Raw genomic sequence first — 9101 nt, forward strand, 5'->3', positions numbered from 1 at the left:
AGGATTTGGCCTCAGGGACTCTGTTCTTCGCGTTCGCGAAGAGGTTCTCGCATTCGCGTAGAAGGAAATCTCTGCTGCACAGGTCTTACTTCGGAGGCTCATATCTCACAATCTATAAGGAATTTGGAGATGATACAAAAATGAAAGTTGTGGCTCTTTGTGTCTAGTTTTCAAAATCGTAAACCATTTGGAATTTGGATTTGTGTACCAAAAGTTATCTCTGGTACACTATAGGCTGTCTGGAAAGATAAAGAAGAAATTTGTATTGCACAGGGCTGACTTTGGCAGCTTATATCTCAAAATCTATAAGGAATTGAGAGCTGACCAAAACATGAAAGTTGTAAATCTTGGTTTCTAATTTCCAAAATATTAAACCATTTGTAATTTGGAGTTATGTACCAAAAGTTATGGCCATTATACTAGAGGCTATATGAGAAGAGTATGAAAAATGATTTTTGGGAATTTTCTTCTGCGCGAACGCGATGGGGGTCTCGCGGACGCGAAGAAGACTCGTCTGGGCAGTGTATAAGTGTAAAGAAATGGGTTTGGCTCATTTCATCTCATTTTCTCCATGGGAGCCGACCTAGGAGCGATTTTGGAGCTCCATTTTCATCATCCATGTCAAGGTAAGTGATTCCCACCTATTGTAAGTTAATTACTTGGATTATATCTAGATTTTAATATGGAAAATCATGTAAATTAGTAGAAATTTTGGAATTTTGAATGAAACCTAGAAAATTAATATTCTTGGATTTTTACCACGATTTTGGGTATGGAATTAGGAGAAAAACGTATATTTGAGTTCGTGAGTTCATGGGTAAACCTTATCTTCGAGAAATTTCGAAATCCGGGCACGTGGGCCTGAGGGCGTTTTTGTCAACTTTTCGATCGGGGTTAGGAATTGCTATAAATTGGATTGTACTGAGTAATTGAGCATATACTAATGGATTTGTATAATCCTTGGCTAGTTTTGGAGCATTGTACGTCGATTTAAGTCTTTGGAGGAGCGTGGAATGCCGGTTATGGATCATCGAAGCGAGGTGAGTCTCCTTTCTAACCTTGTAAGAGGGAAATGTCCCCATAGGTGAATTAATTGGTTATGTGCTCCTATTTGTGGGGGCTACGCACGCACGAGGTGACGAGAGTCCGTGCGTAGCTACTATTATGTTTAAGTCCGGGTAGTCTAGGACCCAAAAGCATGCTATACTTGGAATATTTGTAATCTTATTGATAGCTCGAATTGCTTAAACCACATCGAATTAATAAATCCATTCTCAAAAGGATTTGACTTCTTTTCTTAAATTGTTAAAAGAGAAAGTGGCTTTTATTTGAATAATTATTCCCCGATAAATTCTTAATTGGCTATTTGAGCATGTATTTTATGCGTCGAATGAATGATTCGCGAGTAGGGTGATTGTTTATTTTATGTTGACCGCGTCGCATAGATAGTTCGCGAGCGGGGTAATAGATGCATCTATGGTTCGAGCCGTTCGACCCTCGGCAGTGCACAATTTGCTTTTATGTTGGATCGGGCCGTACGTCCCACGGTGGTTATTTGCGCATGCTGGCATTGTTGCCTTGAACTTATTAAAGTTGTTATTGCCTCTTCATGGCTTGAATATATTTGGATAAATAATGAAAAGAAAACTTTGGAAAATTTCCTTTAAATGAATTAATTGTTTACTCGTTTTCTTCTATTGGATTAAAAATCATGTTTATAGAAATCCACGATTTAATGTATTATTGACATCATTATTGGACCATTAGTAAGTGTCGAAGTCGACCATCTCGTCTCTACCTCTTCGAGATTAGACGGGATACTCATTGAGTACACGTTTTCGTACTCATACTACACTTCTGTGCATTTTTGTTGCACAGGTTCATGTGTTGTTAGTGGCCTATTAGGCGTAGCAGCGCGGATGATTCTGGGACTTGGTGAGTTGCATTGTTCGAGGCGGCCCGCAGCTAGTATAGTCCCTTTTCCAGCATAATATATGTACTTTCTGTCCTCTGTATTCCGGACGGATGTTGTATTTTATTTCTGTCTTAGTAAATGCTCATGCACTTGTGACACCGGGTTCTGGGATGGTTTTGAAATATTTTGTATTGATTGCTTACTATTTAATTTGAATTGAGGCAGTTATCTTTTTACTCATAAAATTTAAAGGAAAATCTTGGCTTTCAAAATTTTTTAAATTTGGAATCTCATTAAGTATTTTAGTTGGCTTTCCTGACATCGGTGTCCGGCGCCACCACGACCCTTAGTGGATTTTGGGTCGTGACAACTCTATTGTAGGTTATCTTTATCCACTTCTTGTCAACTAACTTTTCACCGTCAGCACTCAATAAAATAGAATGCATAAACCAGACCAAACTTAACCCTGTCTTCATAATTTATTTTGGGGGAAATCATTCTGTCTAGAAGCTTGTCTCTTGTATATTTTCTAGAGCCATTGCAGAATCTTTTAAAAAATGCTTTGTTGTATCACTATTTTTTGAATCATTCACTTCCTTACTAGTGGATTTAGCTGTGACGACCTGATAGATCGTTTTGAGTACTAGTCCCCTTTTCTATGTTACAAGACCTCCCGTAGCTTTATTTAATGATATATGACTTGTGTGCGTGGTACACGTCATTTTTTCGGAAAGCTTATATGTGAACTTTTAAAGAAAATATGATTTTTGACTTTAAAAATGACTAGAGGTGACATAGTCAGTATTTTTGCTAAACGACCTCGAATCGGTGTTTCGACGATTCAGATAGGTTTGTATGATATTTTTGGACTTGTATGCACGTTTGGTTTGGGTTCCGGGTTACCCAAGGGCGTTTCGGCGCATTATGTGAAAAATTAGAAAATTGAGTTTTAAACTTGAAAATCTTGAGTTTTGATGATTGATTCTTGACATTTGATATTATTTTGGTCATTTGAATTAGCGAGCGAGTTTGTATTATTTTATTACACTAGTGTGGATGTTCATATTGGAGCCCGAGGGGCTCGTGTGAGTTTTGGATGCATTTTTGTTGGCTTTGAATAGAGTATGCTTCTGCTGGTTTTCATGTCCTATAGGTCTTACAATTGTGATGACCTGTTCGCAATTGTAAGTCCCGCTTTTGCGAAGCCTGACTCACAAATGATATCTGGGGAGGAGTCAATGATCTTCGCTTTTGCGAAAAGTCTGTCACAAGTGTGAGCTGGAGGGTATCGCTTTGCGACAACAGCGTTGCAAATGCGACTGAGGACTGGGCTGGGCAGCCTTCGCAAATACGGTGGCAAAGTTGCTTTTGCGTTCGGTGGGCTCTTTGCAAATACGAGGTATGTGTCGCAAATACGATAACTGAAGGCTCATAGGCTGTTCACTTTTGCGAGCATTTGTTCACTTTTGCGAACATTGCCATTGCAAACAAGTGTTCGCAATTGCGATATCTCTAGCTGGGTAAATTGTGGGAATTTTGGGACTTAGCTTATTTTGCATCATTATTAAACCTTAGACTCTATAGAGACAATTTTTGAGAGCAATTTCTTCTCAAATGTCTAGGTAAGCAACTTGAACTTATTTTCGATCAATTTCAATTACTTTTTCATGAATTTTAGCATCAAATCTATGAAATTCAAGGTAGAACTTAGGAGTTTTTGGTAGAATTCATGGATTTTATAAAATTGAGATTTAGACCTCGAATTAAGATTGGATATCAAAACAAATCACATATCCGGGATCGAAGGTGGATGCGTAATCGAGAGTTGATCCTAATCTCGGATTTTAACCACATGGGCCCGGGTTGACTTTTTGTTGACCTTTTCAATTATGTTTAAGATTGAACCTTTTATATTCGTGGGTAGTTTCTAAAGTTTGATTTGAATTGTTTGAACTAGTTTTGACTAGATTCGATTGGTTTGGAGACTTGTTCTAACGAAAAAACCGTGGTTGATTGTGTTCGGAAAAGAGATAGGTGTCTTGGTTAACCTTGATTTGAGGGAAATTAGGTATAATTGAGTATATTTTCTATGTAAAATATGTGTTGGGGCGGTGTATATATAAGGTGACAAGTGTATATGCGTTGGATATGGGATAAGCATGCGGGTAGAATTTGCCTTACATTTACCATGTTATTTCGTGTATTATTAGCCTGTTTGGCCAAGCTTTTTTGGGCCAAAAGTGCTATTTTTATAGTCAAAGGTACTTTTTCCCAAAAATTGAGGTGTTTGGCCAAGCTTTTGGAAGGAAATAAGTGCTTTTGAAGAGAAGCAGAAGCAATTTTGGAGAAGCAGAAAAAAGTTGCTTCTCTCCAAAAGCACTTTTTTAAAAAGTATTTTTGAGAAAAAATACACTTAGAAGTAATTTTTAAAAGCTTGGCCAAACACTAATTGCTGCTCAGAAGTGCTTTTCAAATTAATTGGCCAAACACAAACTGCTTCTCACCAAAAGTACTTTTGAGAAAAGCACTTCTCAAAATAAGTTGATTTTTGCAGCTTGGCCAAGCATGCTATCTTCCATGCCTTATATTGATTCTTAATTCTTTGATTACTCGCTTTAGAGTTACTTCTTATGTTGAGATTATTGCGATATTGGGTGTTGAGAACATGGAAATTGTTTATTGGTTGTTGGCACTAATTGTTGAAAGATTTTCATATGATGAGTGGTGTTCAAATACCATTGTCGAATTTGATTTGCTTCTCACCTTGCTTGGTGTTGTGTTGTGTGATTGCTTGGTGAGAAAAAGTAAAAACTATTAAGGGTGTTGCTGTGCCTTATTTTCATATAGATATCATTGCTTGATTGAACGTGAGGATAAAGCACGAAGTGTGATGCCGTGCACTTGCTTTATATTATTTTGCATGTGAGGATGAGAGTAAAAGAACGAAGGTTGATGCCGTGCATTTACTTTTATATTATATGGTGAGGATGAGAGTAAAAGCACGAAGGGTGATGCCGTGCATATTTGTTGATTTTATTGTTGTTACTTGATATCTGGATTGTAAACTTAGCTTTGTGGTTTCGTTAATTACTTGTGAAAGACGTTTACACGATGGTTTACATGATGATACTTTACTTTATGTTCCCGATTGTTGCCCCCTTTTATATGTCCCTATCCCGTTGTTACTTTTGATTCCTTACTTGATATCCATTACTTTTGATACATAATTGAACATGTTTATAGTAGGTGTCCTGTCTTAGCCTTGTCACTACCTCGTCGGGGTTAGGCTTGACACTTACTGAGTACATTGGGTAGGTTGTAATCATACCACACTTCTGCACTTCTTGTACAGATCCTAACATTGGTACCAGCAGAGTCCCTAGAGGTACTTAGCAGATACCAGGTGGTGATTCAAGATAGAGTTGCATTCCGTTCGTAGGCCTTAGAGTCACTTTCCTATTTTTATTGTATTGTTTTATTTTGTTTCAGACAGTATTGTATTTCTTTCAGAACATTGTATTTAGTTTGATCTAGAATCTCATATACTTGTGCCTCAACATCTTAGGGTAATCGAGTTAGATGTGGTTTTAGATTTATTGTGCTTATATCAGAAATTGCCTTTCCGTTATGTGATCGTTCTATTGTCAGTATTTTATAGCAGTTCTTCCTATTTATCTGTTGTGTGTTGGCTTACCTAGCAAGTATTGTTAGGCGCCATCACGACCCCGATTGGTTGGGATTTCAGGTCGTGACATTAGCGCAACATTTAAGACTAGTCAGAAGTGCAAACTCTTTGCGGCCAATAAACAGAGTGGCTTGCCTTCAAAAAGGAACCATAACTCATTATTCTTCACGCATATTATTCAATGAAAATAACATACGTATACTATGTTAAAAGCACTAAGGCTCTTAGAAAAATGTGTCTCGTCTTTTTTACCCCATAAAAATAGACTTCACATTAGACAAAATTGAAATTGTGACGACCCGACCGGTCGTCTTGAGCATTTGCATTATGTTTGGTGGTTTGAGGTGATGATTAGCTTCATATGGTATATTATGACTTGCGTGTATCGTCGGTTTTGGTTTTTGAGTGGTTCAGGATTGATTTAGAAGAATGATTTTCAATTTTGAAGCTTTAAGTTAGAAGAGTTGACCAAGTTTGACTTTTGTGTATTTGATCTTGGATAGGTTTTTTGATGTTTCTGTTAGGTCCGAATGGTGATTATGGACTTAGACGTATGCCCGGATTTGCATTTGGATATTTTTTGAAGGTTTTGGCTCTAATTGGCGAAAGTTGGCAATTTAAAGGTTTGGAAAGCTCATAAGTTTGACATGGAGTTGACTTTGATGATATTGGGTTTGGATTGTTGTTCTGGAGGTGGAATATGTTCGTTATGTCATTTGAAATCTGTGTTCAAAATTTGAGATGATTCTGAGTTGTTTAGACGTGTTCGACGTAAGTTTGAAATTTGAAATAGTTCATTGAGCTTGAATTGAGGTGCGATTCGTTGTTTCGATGTTATTATGTGTGATTTGAGGCCACGAGTAGGCCCGTGTTGTATTATGGGACTTGTTTGCATGTTCGGACGGGGTTTCGAGGGGCTCGGGTGCGTTTTATATTGGTTTCAGACTATTTTCGGTTATGTTGCATTGCTGTTTTTTCTGGTGTGTCTAATGAGCATCATGTTCGCGGAGAATAAAATGGCATGTCACGACCCAAAACCCATAATAGGTCGCGAGGGCACCTAACGCCACCATTAAGCAAGCCCACAAGTGAAGCTACAATTTAATTACCCCCTTTTAACATGTAAAACAAAAGTTTCTTTTTTAAAAGAACGAAATAAGTAAGAACTCATGCAATCCTACATACTCTTTTTTTCAACAAATACCAGCGTGAAAAATACATCCACTATAGTGACAATAATGATAAGTACAATAGTATACAAATGCTAAAAGCCCCGAAAACCTGGTGCCACAAGTGCCAAGCAATCTAGAGAATATACAAAACTAATACAACTACTGTCTGAATGGTAATAGACAGAAATAATAAACAAGGTAGAGGGAGACTTTGGTGCTGCAGATCGTAGCAAGGCAAACAACTCACCACTAAGTCCCAGTAGGAGTGCGTCTACGCGCCCGTGTAACCATTATTAGTACTTGTCTCAGCACCTGCACATTCAGTGCAGAAGTGTAGCGTGATTACGGAAAAACAACGCGTACCCAATAAATATCTAGTCTAATTTCGAAGAAGTAGTGATGAGGGATCGACTTGATGCTTACTAGAGTTCAAATAGGAATAGAAATACATAAAGTAGACATGGTGAGTGTACAACAAGTAGCAACAAAGCAGGTAAAAGCAATTACAATAATTCCACACATGAGTCTATATCAAATCATTAAACATTTCATAACCTGCCTTGAAGGCGCTAACTCTACTATTATCAAACCAATTCCACTCTCAAATATTAAGCACGAAGCTGCCGAGGCGAATGGCCCGATCCCATAGGAATAGTGGTATTCAGTACTGCCGAGGTGAACGGCCCGATCCCATAAGAATAGTGTTACCATACTGCCAAGGCGAACGATCCGATCACATAAGAGTAGTGTTACCATATTGCCGAGGCGAACGGCCCGTTCCCATAAGAGTAATTTATTTCACTGCCGAGGCAAATGGCCCGATCCCGTAAGAGTAGAGAAATTTACCTCGCTCACGGAAGCACATGTGAGATGAGAAGACACGGATCTATAGTTTTTCAAATATTTCCAAATTTTTCCAAAGTAAGAGGCTACGTCAGTATCTTTATTAAAATCCTCAATCTTAATCATAATCAAGAAAATTAATACATAGGATATGTATAAATAGCACAATTAAAGGCATGATGTGCATCTAAGTCTATTCCGCATATCATGAATATAGCTACGTACGGACTCTCGTCACCTCGTGGGTACGTAGCTCTCCACAACAAGTAACACACAACAACTAATACACCTAAGGGGATAAGTTCCATCTTACCAGATTACGCAACAAACTTACATCGTTCCCAAGTCCAATTTCTGGTTTACAAATCACTCTAAAGGCCTCAAGTCGGTGTTGAACAACCCGAAACTAGCCAAAGATTGTACAAACTAATCAATAATTGTTCAAAATCTCATAATTTAACTATTAGAATAATTACCCAACCCAATTTGGAAGATTCCTACAATTCACCCCCAGGTCCACGTGCCCGAATTCCGAAATTTTTTGTAAATAATTGTTACCCATAACCTCATGAACACAAACATATAATGTCTACTCAATTCCATAACTATTTTTGTGGTCAAATCTCATTTTTATCAAAACCTAGATTTATCATCAAACTCCTAAATTTTCCACATTACACATGTTAAAATCTACCCATAATCCATGTGTTTAACTCACATTGTATAGAGATCACTTGACTTCAATAGCTAGGTGAAAACCTCTCTCCAAGAAGCTCTAAAATCAGCCAACAAATGAGAGAAATGAACAAAATAGCCAAAATCCAAACTTTAATAAAGTCTCTGCCCAGCTGCCCCTTATTCGCGATCGCGAAAAAGGGCCTCACGATCACAAAGGCAAAGTCTGCCCAGGCCTTGAAGATCTTCTTTGCGAACGCGACATCGTGATCGCAAGGCTAGACCAATCCAAGCATCGCGAACGCCCCTAGCTCTTCGCGAACGCGAAGAACAATGTCTCACAGACCCCTGGACCCATAACCCTTCTACACAAAATGTGACCAAGCCATCACGAACGCGAAGGACACAGGTCCTAAAGCTTCATGAATGCGGCGGTTCTTCGCGAACGCGAAGAGCAAAAGCACCCAGTCCCCAAATCCTTCATCCCGAATGCGAGGGTCCTTCCGCGTTCGCGAAGAAGGAAACTAGAATAACATTTTCTGCAATTTTTGACTTAGCTCTGGGTGGTCCGAAATAGGGGTAGGCATTCGGTACTTCGGTTCGGTATTTAAAAATTTCGGTTCGGTATTTCGGTATTCGGTTTATCAATTGTGTATACCAAATACCGTACCAAAATATTTCGGTACGGTTCGGTATTTCTTATTTTGGTTCGGTACGGTTTCGGTATGGTTTCGGTTTAAACCAAATCTTCACTGTCTAGAGCTCCCAGCTGAAACATAATAGAGGATCATTCTTAGCCATTGTTGGAACA

Source organism: Nicotiana attenuata, unplaced genomic scaffold (assembly GCF_001879085.1).
Source record: "Nicotiana attenuata strain UT unplaced genomic scaffold, NIATTr2, whole genome shotgun sequence".
NCBI lineage: Eukaryota > Viridiplantae > Streptophyta > Magnoliopsida > Solanales > Solanaceae > Nicotiana > Nicotiana attenuata.